This window comes from Canis lupus, chromosome 18 (assembly GCF_048164855.1).
Source record: "Canis lupus baileyi chromosome 18, mCanLup2.hap1, whole genome shotgun sequence".
In the NCBI taxonomy this organism is placed as follows: Eukaryota; Metazoa; Chordata; class Mammalia; order Carnivora; family Canidae; genus Canis; species Canis lupus.
Genome location: NC_132855.1, coordinates 26,497,804 through 26,513,721, shown reverse-complemented (window position 1 = coordinate 26,513,721; position 15,918 = coordinate 26,497,804). Strand labels below are relative to the sequence as shown.

Here is a 15,918-nt window from a genome sequence, read left to right as displayed (position 1 = left end):
TTAAATTCCATTTGGTATTCATCTTTCTCTGACTTATTTTGCTTCACACAATACACAGTAGCTCCATCCATGTTGTTGCAAATGGCAAGAGTTCATTCTTTTTGATGGCTGAGTAATATTCCATTGTGTACATATACTACTTCTTCTTCATGCATTCATTAATCGATGGACATTTAGGCTCTTTCCATATTTCGCTATTGTTGATAATGCTGCTGTAAATACTAGGGTGCATGTATCTCTTCAAATCAGTATTTTTGTATCCTTTGGGTAAATATCTAGTAGTGCAATTGCTGGATTATAGGGTAGTTCTATTTTTAACTTTTTGAGGCACCTCCATACCATTTTCCGGAGTGGCTTATACTAGTTTGCATTCCTAATAGCAGTGTAAGAGGGTTCCCCTTTCTCCATATCCTTGCCAACACCTGTTGTTTCCCATGTTGTTAATTTTAGCCATTCTGACAGGTGTGGGGTGATATCTCATTGTAGTTTTGATTTATATTTCCCTGATGATGAGTGATGTTGAGCATCTTTTTGTTTGTCTGTTAACCAACCATCTCTATTTCTTCTTTGGAAAAATGTCTATTCATGTCTTCTGTCCATTTCATAACTGGATTATTTGCTTTGGTAGTGCTAAGTTCGATAAGTTTTTTTTTACAGATTTTGGATACCAAACCTTTATCAGATATGTCATTTGTGAGTATCTTCTCCCATTCTGAAGGTTCCCTTTTAGCTTTGTTGATTGTCTCCATTGTGCAGAAGCTTTTTACCTTGATATACTTTCACTAGTTTATTTTTGTTTTTGTTTCCTTTGCCTCAGGGGACAGATCTAGTAAGAAGTTGCGATAGATGATGTCAAATAGGTTACTGCCTGTGTTCCTCTTTAAGAATTTTATACTGTCAGGTCTCGCTTTTGAACTTATTTTTGTGTCTGGTGTACGAAAGTGGTCCTATTTCATTCTTTTGCATGTAGCTGTCCAGTTTTCCCAACACCATTTGTTGAAGAGACTTTTTTCCATTGGATATTCTTTCCTACTTTGTCAAAGATTAATTGACCATGTAATTGTGAGTTTAGTTCTGAGTTTTCTAATCTGTTCCAATGATCTTGATGTCTGTGTTTGTGCCAGTACCATACTGTCTTGATCATTACAGCTTTGTAATATAACTTGAAGTCAGGAATTATGCCTCCAGCTTTGCTTTTCTTTTTCAAGATTGCTTTGGCTATTTGGGGCCTTTTGCGGTTCCATACAAATTTTAAGATTCTTTGGTCTAGCTCTGTGAAAAATACTGTTGGAATTTTGATAGGGATTGCATTAAATATGTGGGTTGCTTTGGGTAGTATAGACACTTTAACAATATTTGTTCTTCCATGACCATGGAATGTTTTTCCATTTCTTTGTGTCATGTTCAGTTTCCTTCATCAGTGTTTTCAGGAACAAAATTGATTTATATCAATCGTTATAAGTTAGAAATTGCTGCATATAAATATCTAGCAATAACGATTATTCTATTCTTTTATCTTATATTTGTAATAAACTGATGATATTACACTTACATTATTTTTCAGGGATATCAAGGAAGAACACTTTAGAATATGGTTAATAATAATTTTTGCTCAAGACTGAAAATACTAAGCACTGGAATAATAATTATGGCATACAGTATTTGAGGCCAAGATAAGAATCTTTTAATAAAATTTAATAAAGTTATACAGTTAAATTTTCTAGATTATAAAAATAAGGTAATTTACAGTCTAATGTTTATATCTATTGGAAATTCTCACTAGATTTAAGATTCTCTTTCCAGGGCAGCCCCGGTGGCTCAGCGGTTTAGCGCCACCTTCAACCCAGGCCATGATCCTGGAGTCCCGGGATCGAGTCCCACGTCAGGCTCCCTGCATGGAGCCTGCTTCTCCCTCTGCTTGTGTCTCTGCCTCTCTCTCTCTCTCTCTCTCTGATCTCTCATGAATAAATAAATAACATTTAAAAAAATATTCTCTTTCCAGAATTTGCTTGCTTATTATTAAGCAATCAATCTAATGTACATAATTCTTTATTGCAGTCTTTATCTCTACCTCTATAACTGCCTCATACCCTAGTTTGGACTTTTTGTCACATTTTAAGACTTTTTGTAAGGACATTTTAGTAATATTTTAAGGCAGAATTTTCCTTTGTATAAAAAGAATAATTTTATTATTTGATTTGATTAAATGTTTATACCTTCTTAAGGTATCAATAGATTCCTCTGCCAGGTGGCATTTTTAAATGTTTTGTATATGTAACCAGCATTTGGGGCTTATTTAATGCAAATGAAATAGTTTTAAAGATTAACCAACAATGATAATGAGGTTTTTAAAAATGATATCCAACTCTTAAGCAAATCACTGAAATCCTAAAGCCCAAAGGAGGAATAAAACACAGCTCTGGGAACAGGGGTAAGTTCCAAGAGTCAGGTCATGTTGAAATGGTAAGGGATAAGGCAAGGCAGGGACACTAGTAGGAGAGAAACTTCTGTGGGTTTTGAGAGGATGTTTTAGTGTAGTATTGAAGGAACATGCTAGACTTGACACAGAGGGGCAGTTCTGACACAACTGAGTGAGTACTCCATTACCTGTGGTATTTATACTTCAAAACATAGTCTATGAGGCCCATGAAAGGAGGGGCTGTGGTACTTTTCAAAGAACTTGAATCTAAACACTTGAATCACAGTATAAACCTCTATAGTGGCTTAATAATATTGCTGAGCATTTGATTCCACTTCATCTTTAATATTCTGCCACTGAATTTGCTTTAATATAGAATATAGGGGCATGTGGACAGCTCAGCTGGTTAAGCATCAGACTTGATTTTTGGCTTGAGTCATGATTTCAAGAGTCATGAGATTGAGACCCATGTCAGGTTCTGTGCTTAGCAGGAAGTCTGCTTGAGATTTTCTCCCTCTCCTTCTGACCTTTGCACTCTCTCTCTCTTTCTCAAATAAATCTTAAAAATAAAACAAAATAAAATATAGAATGTTTACAATGGTTCATATCTATTAATGCATTAACATTCCCAAGATGGCTATATGTGGCATTCATCTGTAAGTGGCACCTGGAGACAAATACATCTATCTACCTCATCACACATACCTCTAAAATAGCCCTCTCAAACTCTAAGACCAATAAAGCAAATAAAATTAAAAATCATTTTAAGGGGTGCCTGGGCAGCTCAGTCAAGTGCCAACTCTTGATTTCAGGTCAGGTCATCATTTTAGGGTCATGAGATCAAGCCCCACCTCAGGCTCCACACTCAGTGCTGAAGTATGCATGAGATTCTCCCTCTCCCCCCCCTTTACTCTGCCCCTCCCCCTGCTTGTGCTCTTTCTCTCTCTCTCTTTCTAAAATTAATAAATAAATAAAATCTTTTAAAAAATCATTTTAAAAACTGCTAAAGGAAAATAGAAGGAATCTTGTTTTTTCAGGTTAGTCAATCCTCTCTGTATTACATAGTCATGTACTTATGTTTTAATTTTACTTTTTATATGTAATAGTGATTTTAGATTGGTCTAAATTCTTGATGAGGAATAATTTTTACCTATTCTCAATTTTCACGTACTAAGATTTAACTCTGAGTGCCTAGAGGCAGTGAGAATTCATCCAAAAGTTAAGATCCTGGGATTGCTAAGCAGAGTATGGGCAAGGGCAATTGCAGTTTGCTTTATAATCTTTCATATAACTACACTTACCTCTTTCCAATTTGAATGTTAAATTTCTAAATATATATATATAATATATATTATATTTATATATATTTTCATATATTTATATATATAAATTAAAATTTTAAATAGGATAATAACTATAATATGCAAAGGAATGATGAGACTAAGCAACACACTTACTTCAATGTTACTTTTAATGTAGGTTCACAACCAAAAAAGTGGTTTCATTAAAAGTACTGACCTAAGGAAAATTTATTTAAGGATAAATAATAAAAAGAAGTGTCTAAACCTAAATGCAAGAAAAGATCATTGGAGGCTGAAATAGCTAAAGTCTTACAGAACTGATTACATTAGTTGGGGTAGGCTAATGGTTGTAACAATCAGCACCAGTATCTCTGAGGCTTAATGTAAGATTTATTTCTTGCTAATGTTACATTCTTTTGCAGTCACTCAAGAACCCAGATTTCTTCTAGTTAGTGACTCCACAATTTCCAATTGCTTCTCCCACTCCTAAATGATCAAAGAGAGCAAATATGGAATAAGAAATATATACTATATCTACATATAATATACTAATTAATATTATATAAATATAGTAATTAGTATTATAAATATTAGCATTATATATTACCTAATATATAATGTATGTTTATGTATATTTATGTTAATTTATATATTTATAGGTTATAAATAGATGTGTACTTTTTAGGGTCAGAAGGTATTTTTAACATACTATATTTTTCTTCAAATTTGTATTTAAATTCTAGTTAGTTAACATATGGTGCAATATTGCTTTCAGGGGTAGAATCCAGTAATTCATCACTTATGTACAATACCCAGTGCTCATCATAACAAGTGCCCTCCTTAATACCTATCACACATACAGCCCATCCCCCACACACCTCCCTCCATCAACCCTCAGTTTGTTCCCTACTTTTAAAAGTCTGTTATGGTTTCAACATATTTTGAATTCTAACTCAAAATACTTTTGTTTCTTTTAAAAATATATTTTTTATTTATTTATTTGACAGAGAGAGACAGCATGAGCAGGGGGAGGAACAAGGAGAGAGGGAAAAGGAGACTCCCCACTGAGCAGGAAGCCTGATGCAAAACTTCATTCCAGGACCCTGGGATCATGATCTGAGCCAAAGGCAGATGCTTAACTGACTGAGCCACCCAGATACCCCAAAATATTTTTTTTCTAAGATGTGGTTAAATCTGAAGGTTTTTTATAAAGCAAGTCAATATAAAGAGACATTAAATAACTATCAATGCAAGCATTGTATTTCACTGATATGGTAAAAACAAATCAGAAGAAGGTTTGTGAATCACCTTTGTGATATCAAAAGTCCCTTCCAAGTTAAAATTCTATTACTTTATTACATGAATCTGATTTCCCCTAAGTTCCTCATTTTCAGGTAAGCCATTTATAGTTTAGTAATGGTACATGACCCATGTTTCTGCTGAGGAAAATGTTATGGGCACTTTGGGATAAAGATCCCCTCAGGTTTCAACAGTCACAAGCACCTGTTACATTGATCCAGTGTTAAGGACCAATGTTGCCATTTTCTACAGATGCTCTGACCTGAAAATAGTGAGAAATACGAAGATCAGTATATAAACAATCCTTGGACCTGATTTTTTTTTTTTTACAGTATCTTATATTGCAGCTCACAGTTCCCTTTTTTACAGATATGGTTTGCAAAAATTCACAGAAAAGCAAAGTGAGGCTTAAACATGATTTATAATATCCATGGGCCATAAAATTTTGCAATATTTTTGCCAAGAAGTTTGGCTTCTCTCTGAGATGTTAATATGTTTGACCTAATGGAATATACTCAGAAGGTTGCTGGTCAAGTGCTATTCATTGTTATGGGCTAAACTGTCTCCCCCAATTCAAATGTTGAATTTGAATGTGACCTCACAATGTGACTATATTCAGAGAGAGGGTCTTTAAAGAGGTTAAATTAACTAATTAAGATTAAGTGAGGGATCCCTGGGTGGCGCAGCGGTTTAGCGCCTGCCTTTGGCCCAGGGCGCGATCCTGGAGACTCGGGATCGAATCCCACGTCGGGCTCCTGGTGCATGGAGCCTGCTTCTCCCTCTGCCTATGTCTCTGCCTCTCTCTCTCTCTCTCTCTCTCTCTCTGTGAGACTATCATAAAATAAAAATTAAAAAAAAAAAAGATTAAGTGAGGTCATTAGGTGGGCTCTAATTTCATATAACTGGACTGGTGTCCATATAAAAGATTAGGACATAGAAATGCACAGAGGGAAGATCATGTGAAGATATAAAGAGAAGATGGCCATCTACAAGCTAAAGAGAGAGATCTCAGGAGAAATAAACCCTGCTAAAACACTGATCTCAGACTTTTAGCCTTCAGAACTGTGAGAAAATAAATCTCTGTTGTTTAAGCCATCCAGTCTGTGCTACTTCATTATAGCAGCCTTAGCAAACTAATACACACCATGTTTATGTGTTTTCAACACATGTTCTCCCAATTCCTGAGACAATTCTTGTTTTCTCTAAAATGGATTGAGGAAGGTGGGTGGCTGAGTCAGCTAAGCATCCAACTCTTGGTTTCGGTTCAGGTCACAATTTCATGGGTGTGGGATAAGCTCAGCATCAGGCTCTGTGCTCAGCAAAGAGTCTGCTTGAGGATTCTCTCCCTCTCCCTCTGCCTCTCTATCCACTATCTCACTCTAAAATAAACAAATAAAATATTTTTTAAAAGTGGATTGAGGAAATTTATTGTGAACCCAGACAGTCTATCCAAGGGACTCTTTTCCCCCCAATGGTTCAGAGATCACTCAGGATTATAAATAATTTATGGTGGGGCCCATAGTCTCCTAATAAAGATGACACTCTTCTAGCATCAGTGCAGAATCAGTCCTCTATGGCAGACTCTAAACACAAGATGAAATTCTCAGCTGGAAAGCCTTTATACCAGTAGCTACTTCTCTTGATAAGAATACCTCTGAGGGACTTGATTTCAGAGTATACTTCGGTCCATGTGGTCTTTAGGTAGGACCTCACCAATTTGTGGAATTCTCTGAAGCTAAGAGGCTGCTTCTCAGAGAGACAAAAAATTCCAAAGTACAATTTGGTAAACCACACTGTTCACTATGAGAAGAGAAAGAGGAGAAGCAGGTGGCTGGGAAAGTATGAATCTGTGTCCCTTAAGAAGGATCATTTGTCTTATTGCTATCCAAATATCATAAAAAAGGAATACGTCTTGAATGGGAGACATTTTAATATGTTCTCGAAGACCACAGCAGTGTTTCCCAGAGTGATCCTCTTGGAAAACTAGCTTCAGGAGATGTTCTTCCTTATAAGAACTTCATGACCAAATGGATTTTTAAAATACTGCACTCTTTATCATATACTCAGGGATTCAAAATTTATATAAATATACAAAAGGCCCTAAGAAACCCTATAGATTAAAAAAACAAGCCCTAAAAAGCACAACTATTTAACTCTGTCAAATCCACCATTTCTCAAACCTATCTGACCAAGAAACTCTTATTAGAATTATTAGCAAGCAGGGGATCCCTGGGTAACTCAGCAGTTCAGTGCCTGCCTTTGGCCCAGGGCTTGATCCTGGAGTCCCAGGATTGAGTCCCACATCGGGCTCCCTGCATGGAGCCTGCTTCTCCCTCTGCCTGTGTCTCTGCCTCTCTCTCTCTCTCTCTCTCTCTCTCTCCTCTCTCTTTCTCTGTGTGTATCTATCATGAATAAATAAATAAAATCTTTTAAAAAAAGAATTATTAGCAAGCATGCTATGATATAGTTTGGGACTATAGTTTTGAAAAGGTAGTCATGAAGAAACCCTGCTAGATAGTGACGAAACAGATATATATACCACAATTAGAATGTGAAAGAAACTGAAATTCCCTTCTCTTAATAATAGTATTTAGCTGTTAAAAGGAAAGTAATAGACTTATCTTAGTCATTCTAATATACCTCCTCTCCCTTCTTAGAATTTATTTGATTATATATTTCTCTAACTGCATGCACCATACTAAATGCTACAACACATATACAAATGCACAATTAAGCTTTACTGTTTATTTCCAAAGAATGTTTGGCATTTATCTGTAGTGGAGTAACGGCCCTTCTGAACTATGTTAAGAGGCAGCATGAAGAACAAAAAAGGAACTTCTGTAAGTATGACTTGACTCTAATTACTCCTCACTGAGAAAGCTGAGTAGTTCTATGTAATATCTGTCAAAAAGATGACTGACTCAGAGAGATTTGGCCCCAATCCCTTGGCAACCATTTTAACTTTGTGACTGTTTATGCCAAAAACAATCAGCCCAAACTGTACACATGTCAGACACACACACAAAAAGTTATCCAAAATGATATGAAGTCAAGTGCGGAGTTAATCTTTTCAAATAAGTTGATAGTTTTACAGTTTTATGTGGTATATTTACCTACCACTCTAAAGTGTAGAAGATATGTCTGAGATATGAAATTAATACTGGGTTGATTTTGTTTCATTTAAAAATATTTAGCCTGCATTTGTTAAAGATTTTATTTATTGATTTATTTGAGAGAGAGACATAGCATGAATGGTGGGAGGGGCAGAGAGAGGGAGAGAGTTTCAAGCAGACTGATTGAGCATGGAGCCTCCTGACATGGGGCTCAGTCTCACAAGCCTGAGATCATGACCTGAGCCTAAACCAAGAGTTAGATACTTAACCGACTGAGCCACCCAGGCACCCCTAGCCTGTAGTTTTTAAAAGAAACTGTCCTTCAAATATTTATTCACATTTGTCAAAAAAAAAAAAAAAAGGTATATAGGTATTGTCAAAGCTAGAAAATATACCCAGGGTGATTCATCACAGTGGAGTAGGTGAATGCTAAAGGTTTCTGCTTGTCAAAGACCAAATTGCTTCATTGGCTCAATTAGCTCCAAAGATTCATAGGCAAATGAGACATCTACCATTGTTGTTTACATGAAGTTTTCAAAGTGTTCAACGACACACTGAATCTGGCCTATTTCTTGATAAACATGTCCCAATGCCATCCTACCAAAAACAACCAAATCAAAGGAAATTCTCCTGTATTTATTACTGCTGAGAACAAGTAATGTGATTAAAGGTCCAATTAATTCTAACTATTAAATACAACATTATTATTTTTTTACTCTTTTTTAGAAATTCTTCCATGTATAAAATAAACATGAATATTTAATATATGTTCCTTTTCTTGACCAGCAAATCTTATGACTGATGACATCTTAAAATCAAAGAAATAGGGTTTCATTAATATTTTTCTTCTCTTTAGAAATATTTTGAATAGAATTGGATTAATGCAGGTTCATGACACAAAGTCACTAATCTATATATATGCACCTAATAACAAAGTACCAAAATACATGAGACAAAATTGATAGCAATGAAGAGCAAAAATGACAGTCAACAATAATAGTCAGAGACTTTAATATCTCACTTTTAATATTGGATAGAACAGCTAGACAGAAGATCAACAAGGAAACAGGAGACTTGAATAGAGCTATAAAATGACTAGGCCTAACAGACATCTATAGAACATTCAACATAACAATAGAATATATATATATTCTTCTCAAGTATACATGGAACATTCTCCAGGATAGATTATATGCTAAGCCAAAAAGCAAATCTTAGCAAATCTGAAAAGATAAAAATATAAAACACATTCTTTGACTACAATGGAATGAAATTAGAACCTTTTAGCAGGTAAGTATTTGGGAAAGTCACAAATATGTGGAAATTAAACACAGCATTCTTGAATAACCCATAGGTCAAATTAGAAATCAAAAAGAAAATCAGGAAATATACTGAGATAAAACACACAACACACACACACCCCAAAACTTATGGGATGCAGCTAAAGCAGAATTTAGAGGGAAATTTCTGTTTATGCCTATATTAAGAAATAATAAATAATTCAAATGAAAATCTAGCTTTCCTCAAGACATAAACTAAAACTAAAGCAAGCAGAAGGAAGGAAATAATAAAGAGTACAGCAGAAAAAAATGAAATAGAAAACAGGAAAACAATAAAGAGTATCAATGAAACCAAAAGCTGGTTCTTTAAAAAGACTGACAAAATTGGAAAATGTTTAGCTTAGTAGACTTGGAAAAAAGAAATAATACTCAAATTAGCAGAATGAGTAATGAAAGAGGGTACATTACTGCTGGCATTAGACAAATAGAAAAATAAAGGAGTACTACAAAGGTAAAAAGAAAACAGTTACATACAAGAGAAATCTCACAAGAGTACTAGCTGATTTTTCAGCAGGAACTTTGCAGGCCAGGAGAGAGTGGCATAATATATTCAAAGTGCTGAAAGAAAGAAAAAAAAAAAAAACTTGTGGCAAATAATACTCTATACAGCAAGGCTACCACTGAGAATAGAAGAAAAGATAGTTAACCAGACAAAAAAAAAAAAAATTAAAGGACTTTATCACCACTAAAACCAGACTTACAAGAATACAGATTCTTTTCAACAAGTGCATATGGAACATTCTCCAGAATAGATTACATATTAGACCACAAAACCAGTCTTAACAAATTCAAAAAGATCAAAATCATATCATGCATCTTTTCCAATGACAATACCATGAAACTAGAAATCAACCAAAAGAAAAAAACCTGGAAGAACACCTTTCTAATACCTGGGGGTTAGATAACAATATATTAATCAATGAATGGGTCAACCAAGAAATCAAAGAGGAATTTTTTTAAAATGAAGACAAATGAAAAAAAAAATAACACAACAGTCAAAAATATTTGGGATGCAGCAAAAGCTGTTCTAAGCATGAAGTTTAGTGCAATTCGGGCCTACTTCAAGAAGCAAGAAAAATCTCAAACAAACAACTGAACCTTACACCCAAGGAGCTATAGAAAAAGAACATAACAAACCAAAACCAGCAGAAGTAAGGAATAAAAAAGATTAGAAAAAAAATGGTATAGAAACAAACAAAAAACAGGGATCCCTGGGTGGCGCAGCGGTTTGGCGCCTGCCTTTGGCCCAGGGCGCGATCCTGGTAGACCCGGGATCGAATCCCACATCGGGCTCCCGGTGCATGGAGCCTGCTTCTCCCTCTGCCTATGTCTCTGCCTCTCTCTCTCTCTGTGTGTGACTATCATAAATAAATTTAAAAAATCAAAAAAAAAAAAAGAAACAAACAAAAAACAGATCAATGAAAGCAGGAGCTGGTTCTTTGAAAAGATTAACAAAATTGATAAACCTCTAGTCAGACTCATCAAAAAATAGAACGGACTCAAACACAATCAACAAGTGAAAGAGGAAAAATAACAACCAATGTGACAGAAAGACAAACAATTGTAAGAGAATATTATGAAAAATTATATGGCAACAAATTGGACAACCTACAAGAAAATGATAAAATTTTGGAAACATATAACTTACCAAAACTGAAGCAGAAAGAAATGGAAAATTTGAAGGACTGATTACCAGCAATGAAATTGAATCAATAATCAAAAAACTCACAACAAACAAAAGTCCAGACCCAGATGACTTTATAGATTAATTCTACCAAATATTTAAAGAAGAGTTAATACCTACTATTCTCCAACAATCCCAAAAAATACAAGAGGAAGGACAACTCCCAAATTCATTCACCAGCATTACCCTGATACCAAAACCAGATAAAGACACCACAAAAAAAGACAACTACAGGCCAAAATGCAAAATATTGAACAATATGATGAAAAAGGATGCAAAAATACTGAACAAAACTATGAAACTGAATCCAAAAGTACATTAAAAAAATCATTCACCATAATTAAGTGGAATTTATTTTCAGGATGCAAGGTAGTTCAATATTTGCAAATCAATCAATGTGATACATCTATCAATAAAAGAAAGGATAAAAACCATAGGATCATTTCAGTATATGCAGAAAAAGAATTTGACAAAGTATAGCATCCATTCATTATTTTAAAAATTCTCAAAAAAGTATATTTAGAAGAAACATCTCAAATAATAAAGGCCTTATATGAAAAATCCACAGTGAACATAAACTCAATGGAGAAAAAATGGAGAGCTTTTCCCCTAAGGTCAGAAATAAGACAAGGATATAAAAAAATAATAAGACAAGGAGGTCCACTCTCACCACTCTTACTTAACATAGTACTGGAAATCCTAGTCACAGCCAGCAGACAACAAAAAGAAATAAAAGGCATACAAATTTGTAAGGAAGAAGTAAAATTTTAACTATTTGCAGATGACATGATACTATATATATATATATATAGTATATATATATATAGTATCATGTATATATAGTTATATATATAGTATCATGTATATATAGTATATATAGTTATATATATATATATATAAAACCATAAAGACTTCACCAAAAATACTACTAGAACTGATCAATGAATTCAGTAACGTCACAGAATACAAAATCATGTACAGAGATCTGTTGCATTTCTATACACTGATAATGAAGCAGCAGAAAGAGAAATTAAGAAAATAATTTAAATAGAAAATACTTACATTTACAACTGCACCAAAAATAATAAAATGCCTAGGAATAAACTTAAAGAGGTGAAAAACCTGCACTCTGAAAACTATAAAATACTGATAAAAGAAACTGAAGAATACAAAGAAATGGAAAAACATTCCATGTTCATGGATTGGAAAAATAAATATTATTAAAATGTCTGTCCTTACCCAAAACAATCTACATATTTAATGAACCCTATCAAAATACTAACAGTATTTTACATAGAACTAGAACAACAATCTTAAAATTTGCATGGAATCACAAAAGACCACAAATAATTAAAGCAATTTGAAAAAGAAAAACAAAACTGAGGGTTGATGGAGGGGAGGTGGGTGGGGGGAATTGGCTAAATGCGTGATGGATATTAAGGAGGGCACTTCTTGTCATGAATACCCAGTGTTATATATAAGTAATGAATCAGTAAATTCTACTCTTGAAACTAACATTACATGTTATAATTTTTTTATTTTTTTTACATGTTATAATTTATATATAGCATTTAGCAACTTGAGGAATGCCTGGATGGCTCAGCAGTTGAGCATTTGTCTTCAGTTCAGAGCCTGATCCTGGAGTCCTAGGATGGAATCCCAAATTGGACTCCCTGCATGAAGCCTGCTTCTCCCTCTGCCTGTGTCTATGCCTCTCTCTCTGTGTCTCTCATGAATAAATAAATATTTTTTTTAATTAACAACTTGAAACATTAAAAACATCAGTGGCAGCCACCATTTTAGTGTCTACTATATATCAGGAATTTTACATAAATTAGTTGGTATTTAAAAACCCCCCAAAATGGCCAATAAGCACATGAAAAGATGCTCAGCATCATTACTCATCAGAAAAATGCAAATAAAAACCAAAATGAGGTATCACTTCATACCTGGCTAAAATCAAAGTCATAGAATAACAAGAGTTGGTGAAGATTTTTTAAAAATTGAAATCCCCATATACTGATAGAAGAAATGTAAAATGGTGCAACTATTTTGAAAACAGTCTGGCATTTGGTCAACTGATTAAACAAAGAGGCACCATATGAGTTAGCAATTCTACTCCTACCCAAGAAATGAAGACATATATCCACACACACAAAAAATGTACATTAATGTTTAAAACAGCATTATTCATAATAGCTAAAAAGTAGAAACAATCCAAATCTTCATCAGTGAACAAATGTATAAACAAAATGTAGTAATTCCATACAATGGAATATTATCAATCCTTAAAAGGAATGAATACTGATATATGCTACCACATGCATAACAAACCTTGAAAATATACTAAGTCAAAGAAAGTAGTCATAGAAGTCCACATATTATATAATTTCATTTACACAAAAGTTCAGAACAGAAAATCCCACAGAAATAGAAAGCAAATTAATGACAGCTTAGGACAGGATAGGGTAATGGGAGACAGGCAGGTGATAGCTAAAAGGTATGGGGTTTCTTTTTGAGAAGAAATATTCTAAAATTGACAGAGTTAATGGTTGTATTTATTTGTAAATATACTAAAGACCACTGAATTGTACACTTTAAATGGGTATTGTATATGTGAATTTGTGATTGTATATGTGAATTATATTTCAAGAAAGCTATTTAAAAACTGATAATGTAGCAAAAAAAGTTGATAATTTAGCAAGTAGATAGAAACTTTTCATATAGAAAAAAGTACCAATAGAAGAATTAGACCATTTTGCCAGTATAATGAGAGATTTTAACATACCTAATAAGGTTCTAGTTATTATTTCATTTTATAGATAACAAATCTGAGGCTGCAAAATGTAAATTAGGTCATGCATCCAGTAATCATTCATGGCCAAGTCTGTAGTTCTTGAAAATCCAAGATCTTTATTCTATTCCATGATTTCATTTGCATCTCCTTAATGATCAGCCAGTTACAAAACAAAATCCAAATAGATATGTATATACCCCAGTGTGTGAAAAATAGTCTTTCAGACAACAGAAATTATGTTGACCTTTAGCAAAAGATTTCCTGTCTGGCTTTTGGCTAACTGTACCTATCACCAAATATCCATGTATTCCCCCAGGCTTCCTTTATGGCATTGGGGCTGTTAGTTTATTTTCAAATTGCTTTTTTTTTTTTCTTTTTTTTTTTTTTAATTTTTATTTATTTATGATAGTCACAGAGAGAGAGAGAGAAAGGCAGAGACACAGGCAGAGGGAGAAGCAGGCTCCATGCACTGGGAGCCTGACGTGGGATTCGATCCCGGGTCTCCAGGATCGCGCCCTGGGCCAAAGGCAGGCGCTAAACCACTGCGCTACCCAATTGCTTCCCATTTGCAGGAACCTGTGTATTACGCTTGGTTTTGAATAACTTTAAAAGATAAAATAGTTTTCAAGTATCATTTTCAATTTATATTTTTCCAGTCCTCCATACCCTCCTCTAGAGCAGCAGCTATCAAATTTTAATGTGCATAATAAAGCAGACCATAGGACTTGTTATAATTACCACATCACAGGCCCTTCTCCAAAGATTCTGATTCCATAGATCTAGAAGGAGCCTGAGGATTTCCAAATAATTTTGAAACAGGTGATATTCAGATGACTCTCTGAGAAAAAAGAATGGATTTTATCCTTCTCCTTGATAAACTGAATATAATCATATTCTTGAGAGCGGCAGGATGAGTTCCAGGTTTGGATTAACATAGAGTTATAGTCTACTTCTGCTGCTTTCTAGTTCTGACCTAGGACAAATCTAACTTCTCTGAGTGCCAGTATTGTGAGGATTTAACAAGAAAAAATGTAAACACCCTTAACTCAGGAACGATTGCACACCAAAGTCTTAAAAAAAAAAAAGTATTTTTCCTTTCTCTCTCCCCTTTGAAAGCTCTGATCTTCAAATCCAGTTTACTTTCTCTTCTACAACATTACTAAAAAAAAAACAAAATGCTGTCTGCTAGCAATGCTTATAGCTCAGAAAATGCTGCCTGTCTTCTTAAAGTCCTATGCATTAAAACAAGGCTACTCATTTCCTCGATGATTAATCTTCTATTCATCACTAGTTGAATTTTCCATTGGCACCAGTTCATTTTGGCATTTTAAGCCTTCTTTGGGCAATAATGCCATTTGTTTAGAGAAAATAGAATAAAGATAGAAATTCAACACTTTACTAAACAATTTATAAAGTACTGTGCTCCAGGGCAGCAAGAATTCACCTGAACTTTGTTGTGGAGACTTACTGATTCTCTGATTCCTTTGAATGTGGCTGGCAGGTAGCTTAAGTCATCCTGGCCTGATCAGCTTTTATTCTGGCTTCAAATAGAAGTAAATTACCTTCTATTACTGGACACACTTCAGGAGACATAAGTTCTTTGGAAGAGGCTAAAAGAGTACATTTTCTACACTGGGTAATAGCTGTGCCATGGAAGAAGACAGGAAAGAAATGTAAAAAGTTGGGTAATTTATACTTTAATCTTCATATGTATAGATCCTTGATTTGATATAAGTTCAGGTTGGTGAAATACAAAAGAATATTCTCTCATTTATTAACTTCTTACAGCCTATGGACCTTTAATCTTAAAGGTGCTCTTAATTTAAAATGATTTTCTAATGGAAAACAAATGGTAGTAAACTTTAAGAAAAGATAGAATGGTATAGTCATTAAAACATTGTTGAAGGAATATGAAATACTTATTTGAACTGACTACTGGCATAGCTGGAAGGAATCTTTAACCTT

At 34.2% G+C, this 15,918-nt stretch overlaps 1 long non-coding RNA gene across 7 annotated transcripts in view; it reads right to left on the bottom strand.

The window, feature by feature from the left end:
• Positions 1–15,918, bottom strand: part of LOC140608891 (uncharacterized) — a 238,667-nt gene that overhangs the window by 153,400 nt on the left and 69,349 nt on the right. Inside the window, exons 5-6 of one of the 7 annotated variants that reach the window (XR_012010882.1) lie at positions 15,422–15,596; positions 3,904–4,206 (exon numbers count right to left, since the gene is read on the bottom strand). The exons of 5 other annotated variants lie outside the window; for them this stretch is intronic. This is a non-coding gene — a long non-coding RNA (uncharacterized lncRNA). Of the gene's footprint in view, positions 1–3,903; positions 4,207–15,421; positions 15,597–15,918 lie in introns of those variants that run through there. One more of the 7 variants, XR_012010879.1, reaches the window with a different exon arrangement.